At 39.8% G+C, this 21,092-nt stretch overlaps 1 protein-coding gene and 1 pseudogene across 4 annotated transcripts in view; both read left to right on the forward strand.

The window, feature by feature from the left end:
* GRK4 (G protein-coupled receptor kinase 4) overlaps positions 1-21,092 on the forward strand; it is a 188,003-nt gene that overhangs the window by 126,584 nt on the left and 40,327 nt on the right. The gene's annotated exons all lie outside the window — the stretch shown is intronic.
* On the forward strand, positions 5,890-19,196 carry LOC143662969 (ubiquitin carboxyl-terminal hydrolase MINDY-3 pseudogene; annotated as a pseudogene). The gene is made up of 2 exons (XR_013165684.1): positions 5,890-13,298; positions 14,951-19,196. The product of XR_013165684.1 is annotated as a ubiquitin carboxyl-terminal hydrolase MINDY-3 pseudogene (transcript).

Genomic DNA, 21,092 nt, shown 5'->3' on the forward strand with positions numbered 1-21,092 from the left:
TCTTTGTCCGCCAGCCCCGGTGGCTCTCCAACCACCACCGTGCCCTCTTCCGCCTTCACCGGCTCCTCCGCCACCAACCTCGACAGCCTTGCCACCCTCACCTTTCCTCCTCCAGAACAGTTACTGGGGGAGTGGAGACAATACAGAGCAGCTCCCGGAGCCACGACGGAGATCAAAGGGACGGCGTACCCCATCCTGAAACGGCTGACTGTCTGGGAGAACCAGCTCCGGTGAGATCACCGAGGGGCGTGGCCTTTCCTGGGCGGGACGGCAAGCGGCCGGAGTCCCTCCCTTCCTCCTTCCCAGGCCAGCTGGCAGAATTGGGCAGGCGGTCACCTTGGGCCACGGCGGCTGGCGCCCCCACCATGCGAGGCCCCCCGGACCAACTGAGAGAGTTGGGTTGGAAATCCCCAGACTGCGGAGAACGGTGACCGGGGGGTCCCTTCCAAACACGTGACTCCCCGGTCTGGCTGGGAACAGTGCACTCTCACGGGCTGCGACAGCTGGCGCCCTCCCGCCATGCTTGGCGCCCCGGGCCGACTAGGAAATTCGGTTGGGCGCTCTCCCGTGCTGCGGCGGCTGGCGACCCTCCCCGCGTTCGGACCCCGGGCCAGCTGGCACTCTTCCAAGTCGCTTCAGCTGCTGAACCTCCCCAAAGGCGAGAGTTTTCCAAAGTTAAAGGACCCACAGCAACTTTCTCTGGTGGAAAACGTAGACAAACGTGTGCCACGAGCACCACCTACCGGGCAGGATAACAAAAATAGAACCCAGAGATTTCACAGAAAAATCTTTCAACCTGTGGGGTCCAACACCCAGGGAAATCTGACTATATGCCCAGACGCCAGCAGAAGATAACGGATCACGCTCAGAAAATTGAAAATATGGCCCAGTCAAAGGAACAAACCAATAGTTCAAATGAGATACAGGAGCTGAAACAACTAATGCTGAATATACGAACAGAAATGGAAAACCTCTTCAAAAATGAAATCGATAAATTGAGGGAGGACATGAAGAAGACATGGGCTGATCAAAAAGAAGAAATAGAAAAACTGAAAAAACAAATCACAGAGCTTATGGAAGTGAAGGATAAAGTAGAAAAGATTGAAAAAACAATGGATACCTACAATGATAGATTTAAAGAGACAGAAGACAGAATTAGTGATTTGGAGGATGGAACATCTGAATTCCAAAAAGAAACAGAAACTATCCGGAAAAGAATGGAAAAATTTGAACAGGGTATCAGGGAACTCAAGGACAATATGAACCACACAAATATACGTGTTGTGGGTGTCCCAGAAGGAGAAGAGAAGGAAAAAGGAGGAGAAAAACTAATGGAAGAAATTATCACTGAAAATTTCCCAACTCTTATGAAAGACCTAAAATTACAGATCCAAGAAGTGCAGCGCACCCCAAAGAGATTAGACCCAAATAGGCGTTCTGCAAGACACTTACTAGTTAGAATGTCAGAGGTCAAAGAGAAAGAGAGGATCTTGAAAGCAGCGAGAGAGAAGCAATCCATCACATACAAGGGAAACCCAATAAGACTATGTGTAGATTTCTCAGCAGAAACCATGGAAGCTAGAAGACAGTGGGATGATATATTTAAGTTACTAAAAGAGAAAAACTGCCAACCAAGAGTCCTATATCCAGCAAAATTGTCCTTCAAAAATGAGGGAGAAATTAAAACATTCTCAGACAAAAAGTCACTGAGAGAATTTGTGACCAAGAGACCAGCTCTGCAAGAAATACTAAAGGGAGCACTAGAGTCAGATACAAAAAGACAGAAGAGAGAGGTATGGAGAAGAGTGTAGAAAGAAGGAAAGTCAGATGTGATATATATAATACAAAAGGCAAAATGGTAGAGGAAAATATTATCCAAACAGTAATAACTCTAAATGTTAATGGACTGAATTCCCCAATCAAAAGACATAGACTGGCAGAATGGATTAAAAAACAGGATCCTTCTATATGCTGTCTACAGGAAACATATCTTAGACCCAAAGATAAATATAGGTTGAAAGGAAAGGTTGGGAAAATATATTTCATGCAAATAACAACCAGAAAAGAGCAGGAGTGGCTATACTAATATCCAACAAATTAGACTTCAAATGTAAAACAGTTAAAAGAGACAAAGAAGGACACTATATACTAATAAAAGGAACAATTAAACAAGAAGACATAACAATCATAAATATTTACGCACCGAACCAGAATGCCCCAAAATACGTGAGGAATGCACTGCAAACACTGAAAAGGAAAACAGACACATACCATAATAGTTGGAGACTTCAATTCACCACTCTCATCAATGTACAGAGCATCTAGACAGAGGATCAATAAAGAAATAGAGAATCTGAATATTACTATAAATGAGCTAGACTTAACAGACATTTATAGGACATTACATCCCACAACAGCAGGATACACCTTTTTTTCAAGTGCTCATGGATCATTCTCAAAGATAGACCATATGCTGGGTCACAAAGCAAGTCTTAACAAATTTAAAAAGATTAAAATCATACACAACACTTTCTCGGATCATAAAGGAATGAAGTTGGAAATCAATAATAGGCGGAGTGCGAGAAAATTCACAAATACATGGAGGCTAAACAACACACTCTTAAACAACGAGTGGGTCAAAGAAGAAATTGCAAGAGAAATTAGTAAATACCTAGAGGCGAATGAAAATGAAAACACAACATATCAAAACTTACGGAACGCAGCAAAGGCAGTGCTAAGAGGGAAATTTATTGCCCTAAATGCCTTTATCAGAAAAGAAGAAAAGGCAAACATGCAGGAATTAACTGTCCATTTGGAAGAACTGGAGAAAGAACAGCAAACTAATCCCAAAGCAAGCAAAAGGAAAGAAATAACAAAAATTAGAGCAGAAATAAATGAAATTGAAAACATGAAAACAATAGAGAAAATCAATTAGACCAGAAGTTGGTTCTATGAGAAAATCAATAAGATTGATGGGCCCTTAGCAAGACTGACAAAAAGAAGAAGAGAGAGGATGCAAATAAATAAGATCAGAAATGGAAGAGGAGACATAACTACTGACCTCACAGAAATAAAGGAGGTAATAACAGGATACTATGAACAACTTTACGCCAATAAATACAACAATTTAGAGGAAATGGACAGGTTCCTGGAAAGACATGAACAACCAACTTTGACTCAAGAAGAAATAGATGACCTCAACAAACCAATCACAAGTAAAGAGAATGAATTAGTCATTCAAAAGCTCCCTAAAAAGAAAAGTCCAGGACCAGACGGCTTCACATGTGAATTCTATCAAACATTCCAGAAAGAATTAGTACCAACTCTCCTCAAACTCTTCAAAATAATCAAAGTGGAGGAAAAACTACCTAATTCATTCTATGAAGCCAACATCACCCTCATACCAAAACCAGGCAAAGATATTACAAAAAAAGAAAACTACAGACCCATCTCTCTAATGAATATAGATGCAAAAATCCTCAATAAAATTATAGCAAATCGTATCCAACAACACATTAAAAGAATTATACATCATGACCAAGTAGGATTCATCCCAGGTATGTAAGGATGGTTCAACATAAGAAAATCAATTAATGTAATACACCACATCAACAAATCAAAGCAGAAAAATCACATGATCATCTCAATCGATGCAGAGAAGGTATTTGACAAGATTCAACATCCTTTCCTGTTGAAAACACTTCAAAAGATAGGAATACAAGGGAACTTCCTTAAAATGATAGAGGGAATATATGAAAAACCCACAGCTAATATCATCCTCAATGGGGAAAAATTGAAAACTTTCCCCCTAAGATCAGGAACAAGACAAGGATGTCCACTATCACCACTATTATTCAACATTGTGTTGGAGGTTCTAGCCAGAGCAATTAGACAAGAAAAAGAAATACAAGGCATCAAAATTGGAAAGGAAGAAGTAAAACTATCACTGTTTGCAGACGATATGATAGAATACATTGAAAACCCGGAAAAATCCACAAGAAAACTACTAGAGCTAATAAATGAATACAGCAAAGTAGCAGGTTACAAGATCAACATTCAAAAATCTGTAGCATTTCTATACACTAGCACTGAACAAGCGGAGGGGGAAATCAAGAAACGAATCCCATTTACAATTGCAACTAAAGAATAAAATACCTAGGAATAATTTTAACTAAAGAGACAAAAAACCTATATAAAGAAAACTACAAAAAACTGTTAAAAGAAATCACAGAAGACCTAAATAGATGGAAGGGCATACCGTGTTCATGGATTGGAAGACTAAATATAGTTAAGATGTCAATCCTACCTAAATTGATTTACAGATTCAATGCAATACCAATCAAAATCCCAACAACTTATTTTTCAGAAATAGAAAAACCAATAAGCAAATTTATCTGGAAGGGCAGGGTGCCCTGAATTGCTAAAAACATCTTGAGGAAAAAAAACGAAGCTGGAGGTCTCACGCTGCCTGACTTTAAGGCATATTATGAAGCCACAGTGGTCAAAACAGCATGGTATTGGCATAAAGATAGATATATCGACCAATGGAATCGAATAGAGTTCTCAGATATAGACCCTCTCATCTATGGACATTTGATCTTTGATAAGGCAGTCAAGCCAACTCACCTGGGACAGAACAGTCTCTTCAATAAATGGTGCCAAGAGAACTGGATATCCATATGTAAAAGAATGAAAGAAGACCCGTATCTCACACCTTATACAAAAGTTAACTCAAAATGGATCAAAGACTAAACATTAGGTCTAAGACCATAAAACAGTTAGAGGAAAATGTAGGGAGATATCTTATGAATCTTACAACTGGAGGTGGTTTTATGGACCTTAAACCTAAAGCAAGAGCACTGAAGAAGGAAATAAATAAATGGGAGCTCCTCAAAATTAAACACTTTTGTGCATCAAAGAACTTCATCAAGAAAGTAGAAAGACAGCCTACACAATGGGAGACAATATTTGGAAATGACATATCAGATAAAGGTCTAGTATCCAGAATTTATAAAGAGATTGTTCAACTCAACAACAAAAAGACAGCCAACCCAATTACAAAATGGGAAAAAGACTTGAACAGACACCTCTCAGAAGAGGAAATACGGATGGCCAAGAGGCACATGAAGAGATGCTCAATGTCCCTGGCCATTAGAGAAATGCAAATCAAAACCATAATGAGATATCATCTCACACCCACCAGAATGGCCATTATCAACAAAACAGAAAATGACAAGTGCTGGAATGGATGCAGTGAAAGAGGCACACTTATCCACTGTTGGTGGGAATGTCAAATGGTGCAACCACTGTGCAAGGTAGTTTGGCGGTTCCTCAAAAAGCTGAATATAGAATTGCCATACGACCCAGCAATACCATTGCTAGGTATCTACTCAAAGGACTTAAAGGCAAAGACACAAACGGACATTTGGACACCAATGTTTATAGCAGCGTTATTTACAATTGCAAAGAGATGAAAACAGCCAAAATGTCCATCAACAGAAGAATGGCTAAACAAACTGTGTTATATACATACGATGGAATATTATGCAGCTTTAAGACAAGATAAACTTATGAAGCATGTAATAACATGGATGGACCTAGAGAATATTATGCTGAGTGAGTCCAGCCAAAAACTAAAAGACAAATACTGTATGGTCCCACTGATGTGAACGGACATTCGAGAATAAACTTGGAATATGTCATTGGTAACAGAGTCCAGCAGGAGTTAGAAACAGGGTAAGATAATGGGTAATTGAAGCTGAAGAGATACAGACTGTGCAACAGGACTAGATACAAAAACTCAAAAATGAACAGCAGAATACTACCTAATTGTAAAGTAATCATGTTAAAACACTGAATGAAGCTGCATCTGAGCTATAGGGTTTTTTTTTTTTTACTATTATTACTACTTTTATTTCTTTTCTCTATATTAACATTTTATATCTTTTTCTGTTGTGTTGCTAGTTCCTCTAAACTGATGCAAATGTACTAAGAAACGATGATCATGCATCTATGTGATGATGTTAAGAATTACTGAGTGCATATGTAGAATGGTATGATTTCTAAATGTTTTGTTACTTTTTTTTTCTTTCCTTTAATTAAAAAAAAAAAAAAAAAAAGAATGTGTTTTTAAGCCTCCACATACTTGTGGATTTTCTGGCTCTCTGCCTATTATTGATTTCCAACTTCATTCCTTCAGGATCTGAGAAAGCGTTTTGTATGATTTCAATCTTTTTAAATTTATTCAGACTTGCTTTGTGACCCCGCATGTGGTCTATCTTTAAGAATGATCCATGAGCACTTGAGAAAAAAGTGTATCGTGCTGTTGTGGGGTGTAATGTTCTCTAAGTGTCTGTTAAGTTTAGCTCATTTATCGTAGTATTCTGTTTCTTTATTGATCCTCTGATCATAGATGTTCTGTTCATTGATAAGAGTATGGAATTGAAGTCTCCAACTATTATGGTAGATGTGTCTATTTCTCTTTTCAGGTTTGCCTCATGTGTTTTGGAGCATTCTGGCTTGGTGCATAAATATTTATGACTGTTATGTCTTCTTGTTGAATTGTTCCTTTTGTTAAAAGGAACATAGTGTCTTTCTTTGTCTCTTTTAGCTGTTTTCCATTTGAAGTCTAATTTGTTGGATATTAGTATAGCTACTCCTGCTCTTTTCTGATTGTTATTTGCATGAAATATCTTTTCCCAATCTTTCACTTTCAACCTATGTTTATCCTTGGGTCTAAGATGTGTTTCCTGTAGACAGCATAGAGATGGGTCCTGTTTTTTAATCCATTCTGCCAGTCTATGTCTTTTGATTGGGAAGTTTAATCCATTATCATTTAGTGTTATTACTGTGTGGGTAGCACTTTTTTCTACCATTTTACCTTTTGTATTTTATATGTCATATCTAATTTTTCTTCTTTTTACCTTTACTCATAGTCCTCATTTCTACACTCTTCTCCACACCTCTCTCCCTCATGTCTTTTCATATCTGCCTCTAGTGTTCCCTTTAGTATTTCTTGCAGAGCCAGTCTCTTGGTCACAAATTCTCTCAGTGATTTTTTGTCAGAAAAAGTTTTAATTTCTCCCTCATTATTTTAGGACGGTTTTACTGGATATAGAATTCTTGGTTGGCAGTTTCTCTCTTTTATTAATTTAAATATGTCATCCCACTGTCTTCTCGCCTCCATGGTTTCTGCTAAGAAATCTACGCATAGTCTTATTGGGTTTCCCTTGTATGTGATGGATTGCTTTTCTCTTGTTGCTTTCAAGATTCTCTCTTTCTCATTGACCTCTGACATTCTGATTAGTAAATATCTTGGAGTATGTCTGTTTGGATACATTCTCTTTGGAGTACGCTGCACTTCTTGGATCTGTAATTTTAAATCTTTCATAAGAGTTGGGAAATTTTCAGTGATAATTTCCTCCATTAGTTTTCCTCCTCCTTTTCCCTTCTCTTTTCCTTCTGGGACACCCACAACACGTACATTCATGTGCTTTATATTTTCATTCAATTACCTGAGTCCCTGCTCATATTTTTCATTTTTTCCCTATATTTTCTTTTTCTTGTCAGATTTCAGATGTTCCATCCTCCAGTTCACTACTCCTGTGTTCTGCCTCTCGAAATCTACCATTGTAGATTTCCACTGTTTTTTTCATCTCTTTTAGTGTGCCTTTCATTCCCATAAGTTCTGTGGTTTGTTTTTTCAGACTTTCGATTTCTTCTTTTTGTTCATTCCTTGCCTTCTTTATATCCTCCCACAATTCATTGATTTGGTTTTTGATGAGGTTTTCCATGTTTGTTCATATATTCTGAATTAATTGCTTCAGCTCCTGTATGTCATTTGAATTTTTGGTTTATTCCTTTGACTGGGCCATACCTTCAATTTTCCTAGTGTGATTTGTTTTTTTTTGCTGGCATCTAGGCATTTAATTACGTTAATTAGTTTATTCTGGAGATTGCTTTCACTTCTTTTACCTAGGGTTTTCTTGCTGGATGAATTTGTTGTCTATCTGTTCTTTGACATTCAGTTCAGCTTTATCTGGACCTCTAGCTTAGGTTCTGTTTAACAGAGGAGAATTTTTCAGTTGTTTTCTTGTTTCTTGCCCTACCTGTATGGTCCCTTTTTCCCCCCACCCTTAGGAGGGTCTCCTTAGATATTATAGATGCCAGCCGGATTTTCCCAGACCAAACTGGCCTCCTATCAGGAGGAAAGAGTCACCTGCGTCGGTTTTCCCTGAGGGTGAGACCCAGCAGGTTGAAAGACTTTCCTGTGAGGTCTCTGGACTCTGTTTCTCTTATCCTGCCCAGTATGTGATGCTTGTCTGACTGCAGGTCCCACCAGCATAAGATGATGTGGTACCTTTAACTTTGTCATACTCTCCCTGCTGGGGGCATGGTGGAGACAGAGGAGAGGTTGTAGGCTGGTTTTAATGGCTTCAAATTACCAAGCCCTGGTGTCTGAATTCCTTGAGGCAGGGATTCCATCTGAGTTGGGCTTCACCCCTCCCCTGGGATTTGCACAGGCTCCAGACAAGCCCTCAAATGAGCTTGTTTCTGCCTGTGCCTGGGGCAGTTGCAGCCTGCCTGAGAAGTCCTGCCTCTGTATCCAAAGGCAGTCAAGCCTTTGTAGAAACTCAACCACAAAAAACTCTGTTTCCTTTTTTTTTCTTTCTCCATCAGCCCTGCCCCCTTGGCGCCAGGGTAAAAATCAGTGACCTCCATTTGACCAGTTTCACCTGAGCTGGGGGCCTATTTTTAGTAGTCAGAATTTGTTAATTAATTCCACAATTGGCATTTGGTTGGGCTCAGCCCCTGCTGCTGGTAAAGTCTCTTTTCTTTCCCCTCTGGGAAGCAGCCTTTGGGGTAGGGGCATGGGCCGCTGCGGCTTGGGGAACTCATGGCTCGGGGGGGCTCACAGCCGGTCCAGGTGGTCCAGATTGGGGTACGCTGTGTGTCCAGTCACTAATGTGGCCCCAGGAGCTGCTCAGTACTGTTTCTGGTTATTTAGTAGTTGTTCTGGAGGATGAACTAAAACGTGCACATCGCTAAGCCGCCGTCTTGGCCCAGAAGTCCTCATTGGCCTTCTTGAACCTGGATGGATCTTTCCCTGGATGGATGCCTTTGATTGGACATTTCTATAGACTTGTTTTAATTGGGACATTTTCTCGGCCTTAGAACTGTAAACTAGCAACTTATTAAATTCCCCTTTTTAAATGTCATTCTCTTTCTGGTATATTGCATTCTGGCAGTTAGCAAACTAAAACACAGTCTTACATCCTTGCTGAAATATTTTGTTAGTTTTAGTAGTTTGGCTGTAGATTATTTAGGATACTGTCTGTTAAGGATCATGTCATCTATGAATAAAGACAGTAGATTCATATTTAGTTTTATTCTCTTTGGTTTTCCCAGCTAGAATCATGCTGCTTCTCTTGGTACTTCATGAGAAGGAAATTTTTGGTAGAGTATTCAAAGCTTTAATAAGTGCACCCTTTTAGTCTTCTGAAACAGACTAGAAAAATCAGCAGTTAAAAATCAGCCTAATATTGGCGGGCCACAATGGCTCAGCAGGCAGAGTTCTAGCCTGTCATGCCGGAGACACGGGTTTGATTTCCAATGTCTGCCCATGCAAAGAAAAAAAAAAATCAGCCTGAAAAATGCTGTTTGTAGGTGTATACAGTGTGAATATAGGGAAAAAGCTATTTGAGAATGTGAGATCTGTGTCACATGTCCCTCCCCTCTTCAGTCTTTTGTCTTTGATGTCACTAGTATAAGCAAAATTTATAGTTTGTGTGAAAAAGGGTCAAGCCCATTATTGTAATCCTTTTATCTTTAAAAATGTGGGGCTCATAATTTCTTAACAGGCCTTCATTTATCCCTCTGGAATTGTTTCACAGTTTCTGTTTGTGTGTATTTCTTAAGGTTGGAAGGTCACTTCTCAGACTGGGAGTTAAATTTTGCTTGTATATTAACCATTAAATCAATTATTTTGCTTTGTTTTTGGGGGGGGGGGAATAAAGTTTCTAATCCAGAGCTGTCATCGCTGCTTGGCGGGGTTTGACAGCACGCACCTTGGTGCTACATCCTGCTCCCACAGCCTGCCTCACCTTCAGGCTCGTCTGCCCCGCCATGACCTGGCCTCCCACACCGCCCCTTTTCCATATTTGGGCCAGGAGTCCTGAAAGTGTAGGCCCACTTGCCACCATCCTGCCATGTCCCAGCTGACCCGTGAGCTGCTGGAACTGGTGTGGGGTGCCCAGGACAGCCCAGCCTCTCGGACACCATCTTCTGCCACTGGCCACAAGGGTTTGTGTTTAGTGAATCTGATGAATCTGCATTAGAACAGTTTGAAGGTGGCGCCTGTCCTGTTATTGCACCTGTGCAGGCTTTCTTTTGAAAAAGCGCCTGTTTTCTTCTGAGAAATCTTCCTGGAGGGATTGCTCAGAGGAAGAGCAGAAGGAACTTCTTTCTCATACCTTGTGTGATATTTTAGAGAATGCTTGTTGGACTCTAGATCCTTTTACTTGGCATCATGGATAAGAGGAAAGACTACCACGGAAACAGCTCGTCATTTGGGAGATCCTGCAGAGTCCAGTTGTCAAATGAAACATTCTTCTTTCTTGGCTGTTGAAGAGCTTGGCTTTGAGCAATTTCATGCATTAATTCAGAAAATGTCGTTTGGAAGTTTATCAGAATTAAAAGATGCTATCTTGGACCAGTATTCCAGCCAGGGAAACAAATTTGGAGAATTGCTCTTTCTATATTCTGTGTTACTGACAAAGGGCTTTGAAAAATCTAAAAAATGAAATTAAAAATGTAAGTGAACTTCTCATAGATCCTGTATATGGACAACATAGCCAAAGTTTAACCTCCTGCTGATGGGACATGCTGTGTCTAACGTATGGGATGGTGACAGGATGCTCCGGAATGTAACCTCTTGGTGTACATGAACAAGCAGCTGTAGACTTCCTAACACTAATGGAAGCTTTTAGATACTGTAAGGTTGGTTCTTACTTGAAATCTCCAAAATTCCCCATTTGGATTGTTGGCAGTGGATATGGCTTTAGTTGCCCCTGAGGCTCCTTCAGAAAAAGCAAGAAGAGTTTTCCAAAGTTATGATCTAGAAAGTAATGGGTTCATACCTGATTCACTTCTAGAAGATGTGACGAAAGTGTTGGACCTTCTTTCAGATTCTGAATATATAAACCTCATCAAGAATAAATGGATCCAGGGCAGGCCACGGTGGCTCAGCAGGCAAGAATGCTTGTCTGCTTACCAGATTACCCGGGTTCGATTCACGGTGCCTGCCCATGTAAAAAAAAAAGAATAAATGGATCCAGAAGGACTATGACTTGTATTATTGGGCCCATTTCTTCAAGAATTTTTTCCTGATCAGGGCTCCAGCAGTCCAGAGTCATTTACTGTCTACCACTACAACAGGTTGAAGCCATCAAGCCATAACAAAAAGGTGACGTATGTAGAAGGGATTGCAATTGTTATGGTATTTGAAGATCCCATAGTATAGATGGATGGCACTCCCATTAAATGCTGTCTCCAAGCCAAATGGCCATACATCAAACTACTCTGGATCATTCAATGGATCTCCTTCATTAACTGATTTGCCTGTTATTAAAAGCAGATGTTGGAAGAGGATTCAAGACTGGCAAATTGGCTAAATTAACTATACACGTGTATCATTGATGAACTGTAAATATCAATTAAAAACGCTTTTTTAGTGTTTAAGATGTGTTTAATTATTTCTTTTAAAGTTTTATGTTAAAGATTATCTTTTGACCCTTTGTGTGAAATTCACTACCAGAATTAAGCTTTAATCAAAGTTCATTGCTTTTGCAGTCAGATAATTGGTCATTTATTTAGCAAATTACAAACATCATAATACTGTTGTAACATTGATATATTGAATATTGAAATCACTATTTACAGACATCTGTATCCTTAGGTTTTATGTCCTTCAGGCACATTTCATTCATTGTTTTAAATGATTCCAGCAATATAGAAGTCTTAGCGTTGAAACGCAGAGAGTGTGTTTTTGTCATTTCTTTTCTAAAATTGGTTTTCCATTGGAAATATTGATAAAATTTTATCAGCCTGAATCCTCTGACAGTTGGCTTATTTTTGGCATGTTTTACAAAAAGTAGAAATTAGAGGGGAAGTTATCATTTATTCACAGATCCACAGGGGAAATACTTTTTTTTTAATTGATAGGAAAGAGAACCTCTTTGGTGTCCTTCACACTGTTAACTTTCACTGTATTGCCAGAGACACTTTTCCAGATCCACCCCCACAGACCGGTGTGCCAGCTTTCTTGTGTATTTACAAATGCACTAAATGAATGAGAACATCTGTTATGACATTAGTAAATTGCATTATTTATTATGATCCTAGTTGGTGGCCTAAATAAATACTCTTTCTCTTTAAAAAAAATGTCTAGTCCAGAACCTCATCAAGACATATCTCCACACTGCCAACTTTGTGTATTCTTTGCCAGATATATTTAGAAACATAACATGATTGTGATTTTTTTTTTTCCCGGCATGGGCAAGCACCAGGAATCGAACCTGGGTCTCTGGCATGGCAGGCAAGAACTCTGCCTGCTGAGCCACCGTGGCCCACCCACATGATTGTGATTTATTAAATGTTAAAGGATAGTTTATTTGTACTTAAGTAACTTTAGATGGTCTCTTACAATGGCCAGAGTTGTTCTGACAATACACTTGAAAATCACGGCATCTTTCATGAAGAAGTGGATTTGGATGCTTTGCCCTGCTCATAGAAGTGAGAAGTGAGCAGAGAAGGGGGCTTTGTGAAGGATTAAGAACCTTTTACTTCTGACAGAGTGATGTTATGGACGGAGATGCACCTCTGTGAATTGGCGTGCTTAGGCTGACCTTGGGAAGAGTTTTGGGGTTTTTCAAATATAAAATTTTGTAAAACCAAAGCCATCGGCCTCCTGTTCACTTATAGGAGGAAGGACATAATCCGTTGGTTTGGGGGTAGCAGATAGTTGAGCATAATGTCTCTTGACACCAGGTTTCTGCACATTTCATGTAAATGGAGACTGCTGCGGACCCAGATTGACTCACAGTGTGCCCTTCCCTGTGATGACTGGCTGGCTGGTCCACATCTAATTAGGAGAACCACTCACTATGAAGAAACTAACAAAAGATGCCGCTGGATGTGGGCCGTATATACACTAATCATATTCATTTGTAAGGCAGCCACCATTTTCAGAGCACTTTAACATACATTTAATTGTTGCATCTTCTCAAGAATATTGTGAGGTAAGTATCATATCTGTTATACAGAGAAAGGACTAGTTAAGTGATTGGGCCACTTCATATTCCTGTTAAGTGGTGGATACTGGCTAGTAGTGCTCTTTTCTTTGTACCACACTCTTCTCCATGATACAAGGAAACATTTGAACTCTGTCAGTTTTATTGGATTGTTATAGTTCCCAAGAAACTTGACTCTTCCTTTATAAAGGTGCAAATCATGAAACTTTTCAAACATCTGGGATGCTATAGTTGGAAATAATTCAGGAAATATTAGAAATTCTACTAAGGAAAATGGATGTTTAGCTATGCATTGGATCTCTCTTTCTAGTGAATGAATTGTGGATTGAAAAGCAGATGGCATCTTCCTCACTGTAAAAAGGAGAAGGGAGTTAGTATGCAGGAAAATAATGGTGAGAAGGGAACAGTTTGGACTGATAACTTTTTCAGTAGTGAACTGGGCTGTGTAGGCCGTTAGGCAGTCCCGATTATTGCTATCAGATCAGCTTTAGCAGTAGCTGAAAGGTTCATTCATTCATTCAAGAAATATATATTGAGCCCAGAGGTCTACACACACTGAGCTACAGCAGGGGATAGATGGGAAACCTAGAAGAACTGGCGCCTGTACCCAGGAGCTACAGTCTTGTGGAGGGCACAGCCAGTGTGCACATCCACACTAGACACGTGAACACAAAAGTGAGAACATATAAAAACACTTATACAAATGCTTTGACCGTAGCCTCTTGTTTTCTGCCCTTTTTGAAGCATGGAACTTAATTTAAAAGTAAGAATGGTAGATTTTAATGTTAGTCTGTACATGAACCACATTCTTCAGGTTTAAAATTTCTGCCTTTTAGAACCCGGTTCTCTAAAAATCATTAGTAGCTGACAAACACATTTCTTGGCAGCTCTCTGAGGCAGGTCAGTGTGGTGGGAATGGGGCCACTGGTTTACTGGGGCCGCAGCATTGTGCCCTGAGGCTAGTAAGTCCCATTTCTTTAGTTGAAGATTGTTTAAGAGAGCACTTGGGAGTGAGCCAAAGTTATTATTTTGCCATTTTTTCCATTGTACCCTCTTCCCCCATAAAAGTCAGATTTTTAAAAACTTTTTTTATTAATTAAAAAAAATTAACAAACGAAACATTAAGATATCATTCCGTTCTACATATACAATCAGTAATTCTTAATATCATCACATAGTTGCATATTCATCATTTCTTGGAACATTTGCATCGATTTAGAAAAAGAAATAAAAAGACAACAGAAAAAGAAATAAAACGATAATAGAGAAAAAACAGATTGTACATACCATACTCCTTACCCCTCGCTTTCATTTACCACTAGCATTTCAGACTAAATTTAACATTTGTTCCCCCTATTATTTATTTATTTATTTATTTTTTACATATACAATCAGTAATTCTTAATATCAGCACATAGTTACATATTCATCATTTCTTAGTATATTTGCATCGATTTAGAAAAAGAAATAAAAAGACAACAGAAAAAGAAATAAAATGATAATAGAGAAAAAAAACTATACATACCATACCCCTTACCCCTTGCTTTCATTTACCACTATTTCAAACTGAATTTATTTTAACAATTGTTCCCCCTATTATTTATTTTTATTCCATATGTTCTTCTCTTCTGTTGATACAGTAACTAAAAGGAGCATCAGACATAAGGTTTTCACATTCACAGAGTCTCATTGTGAAAGCTATATCATTGTTCAATCATCATCAAGAAACATGGCTACTGGAACACAGCACTACATTTTCAGGAAATTCCCTCCAGCCTCTCCACTACATTTTGAAGAACAAGGTGATATCTACTTAATGCGTAAGAATAACCTCCAGGATAACCTCTCAACTCTGTTTGGAATCTCTCAGTCATTGACACTTTGTTCTCATTTCACTCTTCCCCCTTTTAGTCGAGAAGTTTCTCTCAATCCCTTGATGTTAATTCTCAGCTCATTCTAGGGTTTTTCTCAGTCCCTTGATCCTGAGTCTCAGCTCATTCCAGGATCTCTGTCCCATGTTGCCAGGAAGGTCCACACCCCTGGGAGTCATGTCCCACGCAGAGAGGGGGAGGGTGAGACTGCTCATTGTGTTGGCTGGAGAGAGAGGCCACATCTGAGCAACAAAAGAGGCTCTCTTGGGGGTGACTCTTAGGCCTCAATTTTAAGTAGACTTGACCTATCCTTTGTGGGGTTAAGTTTCATGTGAACAAACCCCAAGACTGGGGGCTCTGCCTATAGCTTTGGTTGTCCACACTGCTTGTGAGAATATCAAGAATTCAACTTGGGGAAGTTGAATTTCTCCCCACTCTCCATTCCCCGAAGGGGGCTTGCAAATACTTTTCCAGTCACTGATCAAATCATTCTGGGATTCATCGGGGGATCAAAAAGTCAGATTTTTTACAAGTATTGCACTTGATGTCTTTTTGATTGAAACAGAGCTATAGTCGAAGACCATATTAAGTATACAGGCCATATTAAAGTTTCCAAGTACACGAGAATTCTTAAAACCTTCCACTCCACTTGTACAGCCCCATGCCTTTCTCTTCACCTCACACCAGCAGTGTGGCACGCAGATGGTCAGCGCTGTTGAAACTGTGACAGCCATTTTTATGCAGTATGACCATGACCCATATTTATCTGTGCAGCCAGTCTCTCTCCCTAGGAGAGGCTGGTTACCTGGCAGGGATAAGGTGAGGGTGGAAAACAGGGACACTGGGAGAAGAGGGGGCACTAGGACAGCAGGGCTGGCCTGGGATGGCCTGGGGCAAGGGCAGGAGCAGGCACACCTGCAAGCTGCCCTCTCGTGATGATTTGACACCTGTTAGCAGGTTGGGAAATGGGATCGGGATGAGAAGTACTTTTTGAACAAGAAGAGAAGAGCATGAAGTCAGCAAAACAAACTTCAGTCAGTGCCAGAACACTAGAGGTGTTAGATAACTTTTAAATTACCTGAGAGCACAGCAAATTGAATACAAGTTAAACCCAAGTCAACAGTATAGCAGTGTGAGGTTTTCTTTGATTGAAAAAAGGAAGAAGTTAGATCATTTCCCTTTATCTGCAGCACTGATCAGACACTCATATGTTTATGCTATGCTTAGTTTGTCTTCCTGACTTAAGATTATGATTAGATCATTTCCTTTCAAGCCGACAGGAACCTAAAAAGTTCATCCAGTCAAACCCCTTCACTGACTGTTGAGGAGATTGAGCCGTAGAAAGGTGGAATGACCTGCTAAGTGTTGAAACTAGTGTCCTTGTTACCTGGTTTTAAGCCTGTTTCCTCAAGTACAGCACCCTGTATGCAAACTGGGAGATGGTTAAATGAGGGCTATTAAGTTGATCCAAAGCTTGAAGAATTAGCATTTTTGAAGGAAATCTCAAGAAACTTTTATAGTGGCCTAAATGTGGCGGTAGTCATTTACTAATGTATATCCAAGATCCAGTATATGGTGTGGTACCTGTGAGCGGGCTCTACTTGGAATTTGTCCTGACTTATCGTTTAATATCTGTCTGACCGCTATACCTCAAAAATAGTACCTCGGTACTTCCGGGTCAAGATGGCAGCTTAACAACGTGCGCATTTCAGTTTGTCCTCCAGAACAACTACTAAATAACCAGAAACAGTACAGAACAGCTCCCGGAGCCATGATAGTGACTGGACACACAGTGTACCCCAGTCTGGACCAGCTGGACTGGCTGCGAGCAACCCCCAGAACTGTGAGTTCCCAAAGCTACGGCGGCCAGTGCCCCTCCCCCACAGGCCGCTCCCCAGAGGGGAAAGGAAAGGACTTTACCAGCAGCAGGGACTGGGCACAATTAAATGCCAATTGTGGAACTAATTAACAAATTCTGACTACTAAAAATAGGCCCCCAGCTTAGGTGAACCTGATCAAAGCAGAGGTTGCTCAGTTTTGCCCCGGTGCCAAGGGGGCAGGACTGACAGAAAAAGGGGGAAAAAAAAAAAAGAAGGAAACAGAGGTTTTTGTGGCTGTGTCTCTACAAAGGCTTGATGCCTCTGGATACAGCGGTAGGACTTTTCAGGCTGCAACTGCCCCAGTCATAGGCAGAAGCGAGCTCTTTTGGGGGCTTATCTGGAGCCTGTGCCTTCCCCAGGGGAGGGGTGAAGCGCCACCCAGGTGGAATTGCTCCATCAAGGAATTCAGACACCAGGGCTTGGTAATTTGAAGCCATTAAAACCAGCCTACAACCTCTCCTCTGCCTCCACCATGCCCCCAGCAGGGAGAGTATGACAAAGTTAAAGGTACCACATCATCTTATGCTGGTGGGACCTGCAGTCAGACAAGCATCACATACTGGGCAGGATAAGAAAAACAGAGTCCAGAGACTTCACAGGAAAGTCTTTCAACCTGCTGGGTCTCACCCTCAGGGAAAACCGACGCAGGTGATTCTTTCCTCCTGATAGGAGGCCAGTTTGGTCTGGGAAAATCTGGCTGGGGTCAATAATATCTAAGTAGACCCTCCTAAGTGTGTGTGTGGGAAAGGCACCACACAAGCAGGGCAAGAAACAAGAAAACAAGAACTGAAAAATTCTCCTCTGTAAACAAAACTTAAGCTAAAGGTCCAGATAAAGCTGAACAGAATGTCAAAGAACAAATAGACAAATTCATCCAGCAAGAAAACCCTAGATAAAAGAAGTGAAAGCAATCTCCAGAATAAACTAATTAAGGTAATTAAATGCCTAGACACCAGCAAAAAATAACAAATCACACTAGGAAAATTGAAGATATGGCCCAGTCAAAGGAACAAACCAACAATTCAAATGACACACAGGAGCTGAAACAATTCAGAATGTACGAACAGACATGGAAAGCCTCATCAAAAACCAAATCAATGAATTGAGGGAGGATATAAAGAAGGCAAGGAAAGAACAAAAAGAAGAAACTGATAATCTGAAAAAACAAATCACAGAACTTATGGGAATGAAAGACACAGTAGAAGAGATGAAAAAAACAATGCAAACCTACAATGGTAGATTTTGAGAGACAGAACATAGAATTTCTGAACTGGAGGATGGACCATCTGAAATCCAACAAGAAACAGAAACTATAGGAAAAAAAAAAGGAAAAATGTGAGCAGGGACTCAGGGAATTGAAAGACAATATGAAGCGCATGAATATATGTGTTGTGGGTGTCCCAAAAGGAGAAGAGAAGGGAAAAGGAGGAGAAAAACTAATGGGGGAAATTATCACTGAAAATTTCCCAACTCTTATGAAAGACTTAAAATTACAGATCCAAGAAGTGCAGCGTACCCCAAAGAGAACAGATCCAAATAGACATACTCTAAGACACTAGTCAGAATGTCAGAAGTTAAAGAGAAAGAGAGGATCTTGAAAGCAGCAAGAGAAAAGCAATCCATCACATACAAGGGAAGCCCAATAAGACTGTGTGCAGATCTCTCAGCAGAAACCATGGAGGCGAGAAAACATTGGAATAATATATTTAAATTATTAAAAGTGAAAAACTGCCAACCAAGAATTCTATATCCAGCAAAATTGTCCTTCAAAACTGAGGGAGAAATTAAAACATTTTCAGACAGAAAATCACTGAGAGAATTTGTGACCAAGAGACCAGCTCTTCAAGAAATACTAAAGGGAGCACTAGAGACAGATACGAAGACATAAAAGAGAGGTGTGGAGAAGAGTGTAGAAAGGAAGACTATGAGTAAAGGTAAAAAGAAGGAAAATTAGATATGACATATAAAATCCAGAAGGCAAAATAGTAGAAGAAAGTACTACCCATGCAATAATAACACTGAATATTAATGGATTAAACTCTCCAATCAAAAGACATAGTCTGGCAGAATGGATTAAAAAACAGGACCCATCTATATGCTGTCTCTACTCAAAGGACACGAGGCCAAGGACACAAATGGACATTTACACACCAGTGTCTACAGCAGCATTATTAACAATTACCAAGAGATGGAAACAGCCAAAATGTCCATCAACACAGTTGGCTAAGCAACTGTGACACTTACATAAGATGGAATATTATGCAGCTGTAAGGCAGAATGAAGTTATGAAGTATGTAAGAACATGAATGGACCTTAAGGACATTATGCTGAGTGTGATTAGTCAGAAACAAAATGACAAATACTGTATGGTCTCACTGATATGAACTGACATTAGTGAATAAACTTGGAATATTTCCTTGGTAACAGAGACCATCAGGAGATAGAAATAGGGTAAGATATTGGGTAATTGGAGCTGAAGGGAAACAGATTGTGCAACAGGACTGAATATAAAAACTCAGAAATGGACAGCACAATATTACCTAACTGTAATACAATTATGTTAAAACATTGAATGAAGCTGCATATGAGAATGATAGAGGGAGGAGGGCTGGGGCATAAATGAAATCACAAAGAAAGATAGATGATAAAGATTGAGATGGTGTAATCTAGGAATGCCTAGAGTGTACAATGATAGTGACTAAATGTACAAATTTAAAAAATGTTTTTGCATGAGGAAGAACAAAACAATGTCATTACTGCAGTGTGCTGAAAATAGATGGTACTTAATATTTTAAAATTTCAACTAATGTGTGAGACTAAAGCACAAAATGTTTATTTGGTACAAATCTATACTTTCACTAGTGCATCTCCTAATATAACTTATGTAGATAAGAACTTAAGAACACCTTAAGTACATGGAACTTTGTATAGGACATGAGATTTTGTTGGTTTGTCCAGGTGATGCCCTAATGAATCCCAGAGTGATTTGATCAGTGACTGGAAAAGTATTTGCAAAGTCCCCTTTGGGGAATGGTGAGAACAGGGGAAAACTCAACTTCCCCAAATTGAGTTCTTGATATTCTCACAAGCAGTGTGGACAACCAAAGCTATAGGCTGAGCCCCCAGTCTTGGGGTTTGTTCATATGAAACTTAACCCCACAGGGGATAGGTCAAGCCTACTTAAAATTAAGCCTAAGAGTCACCCCCAAGAGAACCTCTTTTGTTGCTCAAATGTGGCCTCTCTCTCCAGCCAACACAGCAAGCAGACCCACCACCCTCCCCCTGTCTACATGGGACATGACTACCAGGGGTGTGGATCTTCCTGGCAACGTGGGACAGAAATCCCAGAATGAGCTGAGACTCAGCATCAAGGCATTGAGAAAAACTCTAGAATGAGCTGAGACCCAGCATCAAGAGATTTTGAAAACCTCTACCAAAAGGGGAAAGAGTGAAATGAGACAAAGTGTCAATGGATGAGAAATTCCAAACAGAGTTGAGAGGTTATCCTGGAGGTTATTCCTATGCATTAAGTAGATATCACCTTGTTATCCAAGATGTAATGGAGAGGCTGGAGGGAACTGCCTGAAAATGTAGAGCTGTGTTCCAGTAGCTGTGTTTCTTGATGATGATTGTATAATGATACAGATTTCACAATGTGACTGTGTGAAAGCCTTGTGTCTGATGCTGCTTTTATCTGCATAGTCAACAGATGAGAGGAACATATGGAATAAAAATAAATAATAGGGGGAACAAATCTTAAAATAGATTTAGTTTGAAATGCTAGTGATCAATGAAAGGGATCAGTAAGGGGTATGGCCTGTAAAATTTTTTTTTCTGTTTGTTATATTTTTCTGTTGTCTTTTTATTTCTTTTTCTGAATTGATGCTAATGTTCTGGGAAATGATCATGATGATGAATATGCAACTATGTGATGATATTGTGAATTGCTGAGTGTATGTGTTGGGAATGTTTGTTTCTTGTAATTTTTTTTAATTAATAAAAAATTTTAAAAAAAGAATAGTACCTCATCC

This window comes from Tamandua tetradactyla, chromosome 19 (assembly GCF_023851605.1).
Source record: "Tamandua tetradactyla isolate mTamTet1 chromosome 19, mTamTet1.pri, whole genome shotgun sequence".
NCBI lineage: Eukaryota > Metazoa > Chordata > Mammalia > Pilosa > Myrmecophagidae > Tamandua > Tamandua tetradactyla.